Here is a 17,002-nt window from a genome sequence, read left to right as displayed (position 1 = left end):
CAGTTTTAGATTCCGGTGCTTTACCTCAGGTTTACTGTATCCGTCGGACCTTGTTGTTGACGATGAAACAGAGAAATTGCATCGGAATAAGATACAAAAGGCACAATACCGACTTAAGTAAAAGATGACTGACTCTTCTTACTGTGTATGTTTTGAACCTTTCCTGTGAGACCAGTTTTAGAGTCCGATGCTTCACTTCAGGTTTACTGTATCCTATGGACCTTCTTATTGACGATGAAACACAGAAATTGCATCGTAATTGAATACATATGCACAATACCGACTCAAGTACAAGAAGACTGACTCTTCTTACCGTCTATGTTTTGATACTTTCCTTTGAGAGTAGTTTTAGGTTCCGATGCTTCACTTCAGATTTACTGTATCCCTTGGACAATCTAATTGACGATGAAACACAGAAATTGCATCGGAATGAAATACAAATGCACAATGGCGACTTAAGTACAAGAAGACTGACTCTACTTACTCTCTATGATTTGAACGTTTCCTGTGAGACCAGTTTTAGATTCTGATGACTCTCTTCAGGGTTACTGTATCCCTTGGACCATCTTATTGACGATGAAGCACAGAAATTGCATCGGAATTAAATATAAAAGGCACAATACTGACTCAAGAACAAGAAGACTGACTCTTCTTACTGCCTATGTTTTGAACCTTTCCCGGGAGACCAGTTTAAGATTCTTATGCTTCACTTCAGGTGTGCTGTATTCCTTAGACCTTGTTATTGACGATGAAACACATAAATTGCATCGGAATTAAATACAAAATGCACAATGCACACTAAAGTACAAGAGGAATGACTCTTCCTACTGTGTATGTTTTGAACCTTTCCTGTGAGACCAGTTTTAGATTCCGATGCTTCACTTCAGGATTACTGCATCTCTTGGACCTTCTTATTGACGAAGAAACACGGAAATTGCACCGGAATTAAATACAAAAGGCACAATGCCCACTTTAGTACAAGGGGAATGTCCCTTCTCACTGTCTATGATTTGAACCTTTACTGTGAGACCAGTTTTAGATTCCGATGCTTCACTTCAGGTTTACTGTATCCCTTGGACCTTCTTATTGACGATGAAACACAGAAATTGCATCGGAATTAAATACAAAAGGCAAAATGCCGACTTAAGTACAAGACGACTGACTCTTCTTACTGACTACGTTTTGAACCTTTCCTGTGAGATCAGTTTTAGATTCCGATGCTTCACTTCAGGTTTACTGTAACCCTTGTACCTTCTTATAGACGATGAAACACAGAAATTGCATCACAATTAAATGCAAGAGGCACAATGCCTGCTTATGTACAAGAAGACTGACTCTTCTTACTGACAATATTTGAACCTTTCCAGTGAGACCAGTTTTAGATTGCGATGCTTCACTATGGTTTACTGTATCCATTTGACCTTCTTATTGACGATGAAACACAGAAATTGGATCGGAGTTAAATACAAAAGGCACAATACCGACTCAAGTACAAGAAGACTGACTCTTCTTACCGTCTATGTTTTGATAATTTCCTGTAAGACCAGTTTTAGATTCCGATGCTTCACTTCAGGTTTACTGTATCCCTTGGACCTTCTTATTGACGATGAAACACAGAAATTGCATCGGAGTTACATACAAAAGACACATTACTGACTTAAGTACAAGAAGACTGACTCTTCTTACTGTCTATGTGTTGAACCTTTCCTGTGAGACCAGTTTTAGTGTCCGATGCTTCACTTCAGGTTTACAGTATCCTTTGGACCTTCTTATTGACGATGAAACTCAGAAATTGCATCGCTATTAAATACAAAACGCACATGGCCGAAGTAAGTACAAGAACACTGACTCTTCTTACTGTCTATGTTTTGAACCTTTCCTGTGAGACCAGTTATAGATTCCGATGCTTGACTTCAGGTTCACTGTATCCCTTGGACCTTCTTGTTGACGATGAGACACAGAAATTGCAACGGAATTAAATACAAACGGCACAATGCCAATTTAAATACAAGAAGACTGACTCTTCTTACTGTCTATGTTTTGAACCGTTCCTGTGAGACCAGTTTTTGATTTCGATGCTTCACTTCAGGTTTACTGTATCCCTTTGACCTTGTTATTGACGATGAAACACAGAAATTACATCGGAATTAAAGAAAAAAGGCACAATACCGACTCAAGTACAAGAAGACTGACTCTTCTTACCGTCTATGTTTTGATAATTTCTTGTGAGACCAGTTTTAGATTCCGATGCTTCATTTCAGGTTTACTGTATCCCTTGGACCATCTTATTGACGATGAAACACAGAAATTGCATCGGAATTACATACAAAAGACACAATACAGACTTAAGTACAAGAAGACTGACTCTTCTTACTGACTATGTTTGAACCTTTCCTGTGAGACCAGTTATAGATTCCAATGCTTGACTTCAGGATTACTGTATCCCTTGGACCTTCTTGTTGACGCTGAAACACAGAAATTGCATAGGAATTAAATACAAAAGCACAATGCAAAATTAAGTGCAAGAAGACTGACTCTTCTTACTGTCTATGTTTTGAACCGTTCCTGTGAGACCAGTTTTAGATTCCGATGCTTCACTTCAGGTTTACTGTATCCCTTGGGCCTTCTTATTGACATTGAAGAACACAGAAATTGCATCGGAATTAAATAGAAAATGCACAACGCCGACTTAAGACCGAGAAGTCTGACTCTTCTTACAGTCTATGCTTTGAACCTTTCCTGGGAGACCAGTTTTAGATTCCGATGCTTCACTTCAGGTTTACTGTATCCCTTGGACCATCTTATTGACGATGAAACACAGAAATTGCATCGGAAATAAATACAAAAGGCACAATGCCGACTCGAGTAAAGGAGGACTGACTCTTTATACATCCTACGATTTGAGCCTTTCTTGTGTGACCAGTTTAAGATATCAATGCTTCACATCATGTTTACTGTATCCGTTGGACCCCCTTATTGACGATGAAACACAGAAATTGCATCGGAATTAAATACAAGAGGCACAATGCCTACTTAAGTACACGAAGACTGACCCTTCTTAGTGTCAATGGTTTGAACCTTTAATGTGAGACCAGTTTTAGATTCTGATACTGCACTTCAGGTGTACTGTATCCCTGGGACCTACTTATTGACAATGAAACACAGAAATTGCAACGGAATTAAATACAAAAGGCACAATGCAGACTTAAGTACAAGAGGAGTGACTCTTCTTACATTCTTTGAATTGAACCTTTCCTATAAATCCAGTTTTAGAATCCGATGTTTCACTTCAGCTTTACCGCATCCGTTGGACCTTCTTATTGACGATGAAACACAGAAATTGCATCGGAATTAAATACAAAAGGCACAATACCGACTCAAGTACAAGAAGACTGACTCTTCTTACTGTCTATGTTATGAACCTTTCCTGTGAGACCAGTTGTAGATTCTGATGCATCACTTCATGTGTACTGTATCTCTTGGACCTTTTAATTGACGATGAAACACAGAAATTGCATCGGAATTAAATACAAAAGGCACAATACCGACTCAAGTACAAGAAGACTGACTCTTATTACCTTCTATGTTTTGAACCTTTCCTGTGAGACCAGTTTTAGATTCCAAAGCTTCACTTCAGGTTTACTGTATCCCCTGGACCTTCTTATTGACGATGAAACACAGAAATTGCATCGGAATTAAATACAAAAGGCACAATGCTGACTTAAGTACAAGAAGACTGACTCGTCTTACTGTCTATGCTTTGAACCTTTCCTCTGAGACCGGTTTTAGATTCCGATGCTTCACTTCAGGTTTACTGTATCCCTTGGACTTTCTTATTGACGATGAATCGCAGAAATTGTATCTTAATTAAATAAAAAAGGCAAAGTGCCGATATAAGTACACCAATACTGACTCTTCTTCCTGTCTATGTTTGATCCTTTCCTGTGAGACCAGGTTGAGATACCGATGCTTCACTTAAGGATTACTGTATCCCTTGGAACTTCTTATTGACGATGAAACACAGAAATTGCATCGGAATTAAATACAAAACCACAATGCCGTCTCAAGTACAAGAGGACTGACTCCTCTTACATTGTACGATTTGAGCCTTTCCTGTGAGACCAGTTTTAGATATCAATGCTTCACATCAAGTTTGCTGTATTCCTTGGAACTTCTTATTGACGATGAAACTCAGAAAAAATCGCATCGGAATGAAATACAAAAGGCACAATGCCGACTTTAGTACAAGAAGACTGATTCTGCTTAATGTCTATGTTTCGAACCTTTCTTGTGAGACCAGTTAAATATTCCGTTGCTTCACTTCAGGTTTACTGTATCCCTTGGACCTTCTTGTTGACGATGAAACACAGGAATTGCATCAGAATTAAATACAAGAGGAACAATGCCTACTGAAGTTCATGAAGACTGTCCCTTCTTACTGTCTATGTTTTAAACCTTTTCTGTGAGACCAGTTTTAGATTGCGAAGCTTCACTTCAGGAATACTGTATCCCTCGGACCTTCTTATTGACAATGAAACACAGAAATTGCATCTTAATTAAATGTAAAAGTCATAATGCCAATTAAAGTACATGAAGACTGACTCTTCTTACTGTCTATTTTTTGAAGCTTTCCTGTGAGACCAGTTTTAGGTTCCGATGCTTCACTTCAGGTTTGTTGTATCCCTTGGATCATCTTATTGACGATGAAACACAGAAATTGCATCCGAATTAAGTACAAGAGGCACAATGCTTACTTAAGTACACGAAGACTGACCCTTCTTACTGTCTATGTTATGAACCTTTCCTGTGAGACCAGTTTTAGATTCCGAAGCTTCACTGCAGGTTTACTGTATCCCTTGGACCTTCTTATTGACGATGAAACACAGAAAATGCATCTTAATTAAATACAAAAGTCAAAATGCCGATTTAAGTGCAAGACGACTTACTCTAATTACCTTCTATGTTTTGATCCTTCCCTGTGAGACCAGTTTCAGATTCCGATGCTTCACTTCAGGTTTACTGTATCCCTGGGTCCTTCTTATTGACGATGAACACAGATATTGCATCGGAATTAAATGCAAAGGGCACAATGTCTCCTTAAGTACAAGAAGACTGACCCTTCTTACTGTCTATGTTTTGAACCTTTCCTGTGAGACCAGTTGTAGATTGCGATGCATCAGTTCAGCTTTACTGTATCCCTTGGACGTTCTTATTGACGAAGAAACACAGAAATTGCATCGGAATTATATACAAAAGGCACAATGCCGACTTAAGTACAAGAAGACGGAGTCTTCTTACAGTCTATATTTTGAACCTTTCCTGTGAGACCAGTTTTAGATTCCGATGCTTCACATCAGGTTTACTGTATCCCTCGGTCCTTCTTATTGTCGATTAATTCGAGAAATTGCATCGGAATAAAATACAAAGGGCACAATGCTGACTTAAGTACAAGAAATCTGACTCTTCTTACTGTCTATGTTTTGAACCTCTCCTGTGAGAGCAGCTTTGGATTCCGATGTTTCACTTCAGTTTTAGTGTATCCCTTGGATCTTCTTATTGACGATGAAACACAGAAATTGCATCGGAATTAAATAAAAAGTGCACAATACCGACTTAAGTTCAAGAGACTGACTCCTCTTACTGTCTATGTTTTGAACCTTTCCTGTGAGACCAGTTTTAGATTCCGATGCTTCACATTAGGTTTACTGTTATCCTCGGTCCTTGTTATTGACGATGAAACTGAGAAATTGCATACAAATAAAGTACAAAAAAAAAACAATGCCGACTTAAGTACAAGAAGACTGACTCTTATTACTGTCTATGTTTTGAACCTTTCCTGTGAGACCAGTTTCAGATTCCGATGCTTCACTTCAGGTTTACTGTATCACTTGGACCTTTTTACTGACGATGAAAAACAAAAATTGCATCGGAATTAAATACAAAAGTCACAATGCCGACTTAAGTACAACAGGACTGACTCTTCTTACATTCTATAATTTGAATGTTTTCAGTGAGACCAGTTTTACATTGCGATGCTTCACTTCAGGTTTACTGTATCCCTTGGACCTTCTTATTGACGATGAAACACAGAAATTGCATCGGAATTAAATACAAAAGGCACAATGCTGACTTAAGTACAAGAAGACTGACTCGTCTTACTGTCTATGCTTTGAACCTTTCCTCTGAAACCGGTTTTAGATTCCGATGCTTCACTTCAGGTTTACTGTATCCCTTGGACTTTCTTATTGACGATGAATCGCAGAAATTGTATCTTAATTAAATAAAAAAGGCAAAGTGCCGATATAAGTACACCAATACTGACTCTTCTTCCTGTCTATGTTTGATCCTTTCCTGTGAGACCAGGTTGAGATACCGATGCTTCACTTAAGGATTACTGTATCCCTTGGAACTTCTTATTGACGATGAAACACAGAAATTGCATCGGAATTAAATACAAAACCACAATGCCGTCTCAAGTACAAGAGGACTGACTCCTCTTACATTGTACGATTTGAGCCTTTCCTGTGAGACCAGTTTTAGATATCAATGCTTCACATCAAGTTTTCTGTATTCCTTGGAACTTCTTATTGACGATGAAACTCAGAAAAAATCGCATCGGAATGAAATACAAAAGGCACAATGCCGACTTTAGTACAAGAAGACTGATTCTGCTTAATGTCTATGTTTCGAACCTTTCTTGTGAGACCAGTTAAATATTCCGTTGCTTCACTTCAGGTTTTCTTGTATCCCTTGGACCTTCTTGTTGACGATGAAACACAGAAATTGCATCAGAATTAAATACAAGAGGAACAATGCCTACTGAAGTTCATGAAGACTGTCCCTTCTTACTGTCTATGTTTTAAACCTTTTCTGTGAGACCAGTTTTAGATTGCGAAGCTTCACTTCAGGAATACTGTATCCCTCGGACCTTCTTATTGACAATGAAACACAGAAATTGCATCTTAATTAAATGTAAAAGTCATAATGCCAATTAAAGTACATGAAGACTGACTCTTCTTACTGTCTATTTTTTGAAGCTTTCCTGTGAGACCAGTTTTAGGTTCCGATGCTTCACTTCAGGTTTGTTGTATCCCTTGGATCATCTTATTGACGATGAAACACAGAAATTGCATCCGAATTAAGTACAAGAGGCACAATGCTTACTTAAGTACACGAAGACTGACCCTTCTTACTGTCTATGTTATTAACCTTTCCTGTGAGACCAGTTTTAGATTCCGAAGCTTCACTGCAGGTTTACTGTATCCCTTGGACCTTCTTATTGACGATGAAACACAGAAAATGCATCTTAATTAAATACAAAAGTCAAAATGCCGATTTAAGTGCAAGACGACTTACTCTAATTACCTTCTATGTTTTGATCCTTCCCTGTGAGACCAGTTTCAGATTCCGATGCTTCACTTCAGGTTTACTGTATCCCTGGGTCCTTCTTATTGACGATGAACACAGATATTGCATCGGAATTAAATGCAAAGGGCACAATGTCTCCTTAAGTACAAGAAGACTGACCCTTCTTACTGTCTATGTTTTGAACCTTTCCTGTGAGACCAGTTGTAGATTGCGATGCATCAGTTCAGCTTTACTGTATCCCTTGGACGTTCTTATTGACGATGAAACACAGAAATTGCATCGGAATTATATACAAAAGGCACAATGCCGACTTAAGTACAAGAAGACGGAGTCTTCTTACAGTCTATATTTTGAACCTTTCCTGTGAGACCAGTTTTAGATTCCGATGCTTCACATCAGGTTTACTGTATCCCTCGGTCCTTCTTATTGACGATTAATTCGAGAAATTGCATCGGAATAAAATACAAAGGGCACAATGCTGACTTAAGTACAAGAAATCTGACTCTTCTTACTGTCTATGTTTTGAACCTCTCCTGTGAGAGCAGCTTTGGATTCCGATGTTTCACTTCAGTTTTAGTGTATCCCTTGGATCTTCTTATTGACGATGAAACACAGAAATTGCATCGGAATTAAATAAAAAGTGCACAATACCGACTTAAGTTCAAGAGACTGACTCCTCTTACTGCCTATGTTTTGAACCTTTCCTGTGAGACCAGTTTTAGATTCCGATGCTTCACATTAGGTTTACTGTTATCCTCGGTCCTTGTTATTGACGATGAAACTGAGAAATTGCATACAAATAAAGTACAAAAAAAAAACAATGCCGACTTAAGTACAAGAAGACTGACTCTTATTACTGTCTATGTTTTGAACCTTTCCTGTGAGACCAGTTTCAGATCCCGATGCTTCACTTCAGGTTTACTGTATCACTTGGACCTTTTTACTGACGATGAAAAACAAAAATTGCATCGGAATTAAATACAAAAGTCACAATGCCGACTTAAGTACAACAGGACTGACTCTTCTTACATTCTATAATTTGAATGTTTTCAGTGAGACCAGTTTTACATTGCGATGCTTCACTTCAGGTTTACTGTATCCCTTGGACCTTCTTATTGACGATGAAACACAGAAATTGCATCGGAATTAAATACAAAAGGCACAATGCTGACTTAAGTACAAGAAGACTGACTCGTCTTACTGTCTATGCTTTGAACCTTTCCTCTGAAACCGGTTTTAGATTCCGATGCTTCACTTCAGGTTTACTGTATCCCTTGGACTTTCTTATTGACGATGAATCGCAGAAATTGTATCTTAATTAAATAAAAAAGGCAAAGTGCCGATATAAGTACACCAATACTGACTCTTCTTCCTGTCTATGTTTGATCCTTTCCTGTGAGACCAGGTTGAGATACCGATGCTTCACTTCTGGTTTACTGTATCCCTTGGAACTTCTTATTGACGATGAAACACAGAAATTGCATCGGAATTAAATACAAAAGCACAATGCAGACTCAAGTACAAGAGGACTGACTACTCTTACATTGTACGATTTGAGCCTTTCCTGTGAGACCAGTTTTTGATATCAATGCTTCACATCAAGATTGCTGTATTCCTTGGAACTTCTTATTGACGATGAAACTCAGAAATCGCATCGGAATTAAATACAAAAGGCACAATGCCGACTTTAGTACAAGAAGACTGATTCTGCTTAATGTCTATGTTTCGAACCTTTCTTGTGAGACCAGTTTTAGATTCCGTTGCTTCACTTCAGGTTTACTGTATCCCTTGGACCTTCTTGTTGGCGATGAAACACAGAAATTGCATCAGAATTAAATACAAGAGGAACAATGCCTACTGAAGTTCACGAAGACTGTCCCATCTTACTGTCTATGTTTTAAACCTTTCCTGTGAGACCAGTTTTAGATTGCGAAGCTTCACTTCAGGTATACTGTATCCCTCGGACCTTCTTATTGACGATGAAACACAGAAATTGCATCTTAATTAAATGTAAAAGTCATAATGCCAATTAAAGTACATGAAGACTGACTCTTCTTACTGTCTATTTTTTGAAGCTTTCCTGTGAGACCAGTCTTAGGTTCCGATGCTTCACTTCAGGTTTGTTGTATCCCTTGGACCATCTTATTGACGATGAAACACAGAAATTGCATCCGAATTAAATACAAGAGGCACAATGCTTACTTAAGTACACGAAGACTGACCCTTCTTACTGTCTATGTTTTGAACCTTTCCTGTGAGACCAGTTTTTGATTCCGATGCTTCACTTCTGGTTCACTGTACCCCTTGGACCTTCTTATTGACGATGAAGCACTGAAGTTGCATCGGAATTAAATACATAATGCAAAAAGCAGACTTAAGTACAGGAGGACTGACTCTTCTTACATTCAATGATGTGAACCTTTCCTGTGAGAGCAGTTTTAGTTTCTGATGCTTCACTTCAGGTTTGCTGTATCATTTGGACCTTCATCTTGACGATAAAACGAAGAAATTGCATCAGAATTAGATACAAAATGCACAATGCCGACTTAAGCACAAGAAGACTGACTCTTATTACCTTCTATGCTTTGAACCTTTCCTGTGAGACCAGTTTTAGATTCCGATGCTTCACTTCAGGTTTACTGTATCCCTAGGACTTTCTTATTGACGATGAAACGCAGAAATTGCATCTTAATTAAATAAAAAAGGCAAAATGCCGATATAAGTACAAGAATACTGACTCTTCTTCCTGTCTATGTTTGATCCTCTCCTGTGAGACCAGTTTGAGATACCGATGCTTCACTTAAGGTTTACTGTATCCCTTGGAACTTCTAACTGACGATGAAACACAGAAATTGCATTGGAATTAAATACAAAGGGCACAATGCCGACTCAAGTACAAGAGGACTGACTCTTCTTACATTGTACTATTTGAGCCCTTCCTGTGAGACAAGTTTTAGACATCAATGCTTCACATCAAGTTTGCTGTATCCCTTGGAACTTCTTAATGACGATGAAACACAGAAATTGCATCGGAATAAAATACAAAAGGCACAATGCCGACTTAAGTACAAGAAGACTGACTCTGCTTAATGTCTATGTTTCGAAGCTTTCTTGTGAGACCAGTTTTAGATTCCGATGCTTCACTTCAGGTTTACTGTATCCCTTGGACCTTCTTGTTGACGATGAAACAGAGAAATTGCATCGGAATTAAATACAAAAGGCACAATGCTGACTTAAGTACAAGAAGTCTGACTCTGCTTACTGTCTATGTTTTGAACCTTTCCTGTGACAACAGTTTTAGATTGTGATGTTTCACTTCAGGTTTAGTGTATCCCTAGGATCTTGTAATTGACGATGAAACACAGAAATTGCATCGGAATTAAATAAAAAAGGCACAATACCGACTTAAGTACAAGAAGACTGACTCTTCTTACTGTCTATGTTTTGAAACTTTCCTGTGAGATCAGTTTTAGGTTCCGATGATTCACTTCAGATTTACTGTATCCCTTGGACCTTCTTATTGACGATGAAAGACAGAAATTGCATCGGAATTAAATACAAAAGGCACAATGCCGACTTAAATACGAGAAGACTGACTCTTCTTACTGTCTATGTTTTGAACTTTTCCTGTGAGACCAGTTTTAGATTCCGAAGCTTCACTGCAGGTTTACTGTATCCCTTGGACCTTCTTATTGACGATGAAACACAGTAAATGCATCTTAATTAAATACATAAGTCAAAATGCCGATTTAAGTGCAAGAAGACTGACTATAATTACCTTCTATGATTTGATCCTTCCCTGTGAGACCAGTTTTATATTCCGATGCTTCACTTCAGGTTTACTGTATCCCTGGGTCCTTCTTATTGACGATGAACACAGATATTGCATCGGAATTAAATGCAAAGGGCACAATGCCGACTTAAGTACAAGAGGACTGACCCTTCTTACTGTCTATGTTTTGAACCTTTCCTGTGAGACCAGTTGAAGATTGCGATGCATCACTTCAGGTTTACTGTATCCCTTGGACGTTCTTATTGACGATGAAACACAGAAATTGCATCGGAATTAAATACAAAAGGCACAACGCCGACTTAAGTACGAGAAGACTGACTCTTCTTTCTGTCTATGTTTTGAACCTTTCCTGTGAGACCAGTTTTAGATTCCGATGCTTCACTTCAGGTTTACTGTATCCGTTGGACCTTCTTATTGACGATGAAACACAGAAATTGCATCGGAATTATACACAAAAGGCACAATGCCGACTCAAGTACAACAAGACGGAGTCTTCTTACAGTCTACATTTTGAACCTTTCCTGTGAGACCAGTTTTAGATTCCGATGCTTCACATCAGGTTAACTGTATCCCTCGGTCCTTCTTATTGACGATGAAACTGAGAAATTGCATCGGAATAAAGTAGAAAAGGAACAATGCCGACTTACGTACGAGAAGTATGACTCTTCTTACTGTCTATGTTTTGAACCTTTCCTGTGAGAACAGTTTTAGATTCCGATGCTTCACTTCAGATTTAGTGTATCCCTTGGATCTTCTTATTGACGATGAAACACAGAAATTGCAACGGAATTAAATAAAAAAGGCACAATACCGACTTAAGTACAAGAAGTATGACTCTTCTTACTGTCTATGCTTTGAACCTTTCCTGTGAGACCAGTTTTAGATTCCGATGATTCACATCAGGTTTACTGTATCCCTCGGTCATTCTTATTCACGATGAATTCGAGAAATTGCATCGGAATAAAATACAAAGGGCACAATGCTGACTTAAGTACAAGAAGTCTGACTCTTCTTACTGTCTATGTTTTGAACCTCTCATGTGAGACCAGCTTTGGATTCCGATGTTTCACATCAGTTTTAGTGTATCCCTTGGATCTTCTTATTGACGATGAAACACAGAAATTGCATCGGAAAAAAAAAAGTGCACAATACCGACTTAAGTTCAAGAGACTGACTCTTCTTACTGTCTATGTTTTGAACCTTTCCTGTGAGACCAGTTTTAGATTCCGATGCTACACATTAGGTTTACTGTTACCCTCGGTCCTTGTTATTGACGAGGAAACTGAGAAATTGCATACAAATAAAGTACAAAAGACACAATGCCGACTTAAGTACAAGAAGACTGACTCTTATTACTGTCTATGTTTTGAACCTTTCCTGTGAGACCAGTTTTAGATTACGATACTTCACTTCAGGTTTATTTATCCCTTTGACCTTCATATTGACGATGAAACATAGAAATTGCATTGGAATTAAATACAAAAGGCACAATGCCGACTTAAGTACAAGTTTACTGACTCTTCATACTGTATATGTTTTGAGCAATTACTGTGAGACCAATTTGAGATTCCGATGCTTCATTTCAGGTTTACTGTATCCCGTGGACTTTCTTATTGCCGAAGAAACACAGAAATTCATCGGAATTAAATACAAAAGGTACAATGCCGACTTAAGTACTAGATGTCGGACTCTTCTTACTTACTACGTTTGAACCGTTCCTCTGGACCAGTTTTAGATTCCGATGCTTCACTTCAGGCTTACTGTATCCCTTGGACTTTCTTATTGACGATGAATCACAGAAATTGCATCGGAATTAAATACAAGTGGCCCAATGCCGACTTAAGTATAAGAAGACTGACTCTAATTACCTTCTATGTTTTTATTCCTTTCCTGTGACACCAGTTTTAGACTCCGATGCTTCACTTCAGGTTTACTGTATCCCTGGAACCTTCTTACTGACGATGAAACACAGACATTGCATCGGAATTGAATACAAAATGCACAATGCCGATATAAGTACAAGAAGACTGACTCTTATTACCTTCTATGATTTGAACCTTTCCTGTGAGACCAGTTTTAGATATCAATGCTTCACATCAAGTTTTCTGTATTCCTTGGAACTTCTTATTGACGATGAAACTCAGAAAAAATCGCATCGGAATGAAATACAAAAGGCACAATGCCGACTTTAGTACAAGAAGACTGATTCTGCTTAATGTCTATGTTTCGAACCTTTCTTGTGAGACCAGTTAAATATTCCGTTGCTTCACTTCAGGTTTACTGTATCCCTTGGACCTTCTTGTTGACGATGAAACACAGAAATTGCATCAGAATTAAATACAAGAGGAACAATGCCTACTGAAGTTCATGAAGACTGTCCCTTCTTACTGTCTATGTTTTAAACCTTTTCTGCTAGACCAGTTTTAGATTGCGAAGCTTCACTTCAGGAATACTGTATCCCTCGGACCTTCTTATTGACAATGAAACACAGAAATTGCATCTTAATTAAATGTAAAAGTCATAATGCCAATTAAAGTACATGAAGACTGACTCTTCTTACTGTCTATTTTTTGAAGCTTTCCTGTGAGACCAGTTTTAGGTTCCGATGCTTCACTTCAGGTTTGTTGTATCCCTTGGATCATCTTATTGACGATGAAACACAGAAATTGCATCCGAATTAAGTACAAGAGGCACAATGCTTACTTAAGTACACGAAGACTGACCCTTCTTACTGTCTATGTTATTAACCTTTCCTGTGAGACCAGTTTTAGATTCCGAAGCTTCACTGCAGGTTTACTGTATCCCTTGGACCTTCTTATTGACGATGAAACACAGAAAATGCATCTTAATTAAATACAAAAGTCAAAATGCCGATTTAAGTGCAAGACGACTTACTCTAATTACCTTCTATGTTTTGATCCTTCCCTGTGAGACCAGTTTCAGATTCCGATGCTTCACTTCAGGTTTACTGTATCCCTGGGTCCTTCTTATTGACGATGAACACAGATATTGCATCGGAATTAAATGCAAAGGGCACAATGTCTCCTTAAGTACAAGAAGACTGACCCTTCTTACTGTCTATGTTTTGAACCTTTCCTGTGAGACCAGTTGTAGATTGCGATGCATCAGTTCAGCTTTACTGTATCCCTTGGACGTTCTTATTGACGATGAAACACAGAAATTGCATCGGAATTATATACAAAAGGCACAATGCCGACTTAAGTACAAGAAGACGGAGTCTTCTTACAGTCTATATTTTGAACCTTTCCTGTGAGACCAGTTTTAGATTCCGATGCTTCACATCAGGTTTACTGTATCCCTCGGTCCTTCTTATTGACGATTAATTCGAGAAATTGCATCGGAATAAAATACAAAGGGCACAATGCTGACTTAAGTACAAGAAATCTGACTCTTCTTACTGTCTATGTTTTGAACCTCTCCTGTGAGAGCAGCTTTGGATTCCGATGTTTCACTTCAGTTTTAGTGTATCCCTTGGATCTTCTTATTGACGATGAAACACAGAAATTGCATCGGAATTAAATAAAAAGTGCACAATACCGACTTAAGTTCAAGAGACTGACTCCTCTTACTGCCTATGTTTTGAACCTTTCCTGTGAGACCAGTTTTAGATTCCGATGCTTCACATTAGGTTTACTGTTATCCTCGGTCCTTGTTATTGACGATGAAACTGAGAAATTGCATACAAATAAAGTACAAAAAAAAAACAATGCCGACTTAAGTACAAGAAGACTGACTCTTATTACTGTCTATGTTTTGAACCTTTCCTGTGAGACCAGTTTCAGATCCCGATGCTTCACTTCAGGTTTACTGTATCACTTGGACCTTTTTACTGACGATGAAAAACAAAAATTGCATCGGAATTAAATACAAAAGTCACAATGCCGACTTAAGTACAACAGGACTGACTCTTCTTACATTCTATAATTTGAATGTTTTCAGTGAGACCAGTTTTACATTGCGATGCTTCACTTCAGGTTTACTGTATCCCTTGGACCTTCTTATTGACGATGAAACACAGAAATTGCATCGGAATTAAATACAAAAGGCACAATGCTGACTTAAGTACAAGAAGACTGACTCGTCTTACTGTCTATGCTTTGAACCTTTCCTCTGAAACCGGTTTTAGATTCCGATGCTTCACTTCAGGTTTACTGTATCCCTTGGACTTTCTTATTGACGATGAATCGCAGAAATTGTATCTTAATTAAATAAAAAAGGCAAAGTGCCGATATAAGTACACCAATACTGACTCTTCTTCCTGTCTATGTTTGATCCTTTCCTGTGAGACCAGGTTGAGATACCGATGCTTCACTTCTGGTTTACTGTATCCCTTGGAACTTCTTATTGACGATGAAACACAGAAATTGCATCGGAATTAAATACAAAAGCACAATGCAGACTCAAGTACAAGAGGACTGACTACTCTTACATTGTACGATTTGAGCCTTTCCTGTGAGACCAGTTTTTGATATCAATGCTTCACATCAAGATTGCTGTATTCCTTGGAACTTCTTATTGACGATGAAACTCAGAAATCGCATCGGAATTAAATACAAAAGGCACAATGCCGACTTTAGTACAAGAAGACTGATTCTGCTTAATGTCTATGTTTCGAACCTTTCTTGTGAGACCAGTTTTAGATTCCGTTGCTTCACTTCAGGTTTACTGTATCCCTTGGACCTTCTTGTTGGCGATGAAACACAGAAATTGCATCAGAATTAAATACAAGAGGAACAATGCCTACTGAAGTTCACGAAGACTGTCCCATCTTACTGTCTATGTTTTAAACCTTTCCTGTGAGACCAGTTTTAGATTGCGAAGCTTCACTTCAGGTATACTGTATCCCTCGGACCTTCTTATTGACGATGAAACACAGAAATTGCATCTTAATTAAATGTAAAAGTCATAATGCCAATTAAAGTACATGAAGACTGACTCTTCTTACTGTCTATTTTTTGAAGCTTTCCTGTGAGACCAGTCTTAGGTTCCGATGCTTCACTTCAGGTTTGTTGTATCCCTTGGACCATCTTATTGACGATGAAACACAGAAATTGCATCCGAATTAAATACAAGAGGCACAATGCTTACTTAAGTACACGAAGACTGACCCTTCTTACTGTCTATGTTTTGAACCTTTCCTGTGAGACCAGTTTTTGATTCCGATGCTTCACTTCTGGTTCACTGTACCCCTTGGACCTTCTTATTGACGATGAAGCACTGAAGTTGCATCGGAATTAAATACATAATGCAAAAAGCAGACTTAAGTACAGGAGGACTGACTCTTCTTACATTCAATGATGTGAACCTTTCCTGTGAGAGCAGTTTTAGTTTCTGATGCTTCACTTCAGGTTTGCTGTATCATTTGGACCTTCATCTTGACGATAAAACGAAGAAATTGCATCAGAATTAGATACAAAATGCACAATGCCGACTTAAGCACAAGAAGACTGACTCTTATTACCTTCTATGCTTTGAACCTTTCCTGTGAGACCAGTTTTAGATTCCGATGCTTCACTTCAGGTTTACTGTATCCCTAGGACTTTCTTATTGACGATGAAACGCAGAAATTGCATCTTAATTAAATAAAAAAGGCAAAATGCCGATATAAGTACAAGAATACTGACTCTTCTTCCTGTCTATGTTTGATCCTCTCCTGTGAGACCAGTTTGAGATACCGATGCTTCACTTAAGGTTTACTGTATCCCTTGGAACTTCTAACTGACGATGAAACACAGAAATTGCATTGGAATTAAATACAAAAGGCACAATGCCGACTCAAGTACAAGAGGACTGACTCTTCTTACATTGTACTATTTGAGC

Source organism: Schistocerca serialis, chromosome 8, assembly GCF_023864345.2.
Source record: "Schistocerca serialis cubense isolate TAMUIC-IGC-003099 chromosome 8, iqSchSeri2.2, whole genome shotgun sequence".
Lineage (NCBI taxonomy): Eukaryota > Metazoa > Arthropoda > Insecta > Orthoptera > Acrididae > Schistocerca > Schistocerca serialis.
The sequence above is the reverse complement of the archived record's forward strand: the minus strand, read 5'-3'. Positions refer to the sequence as shown.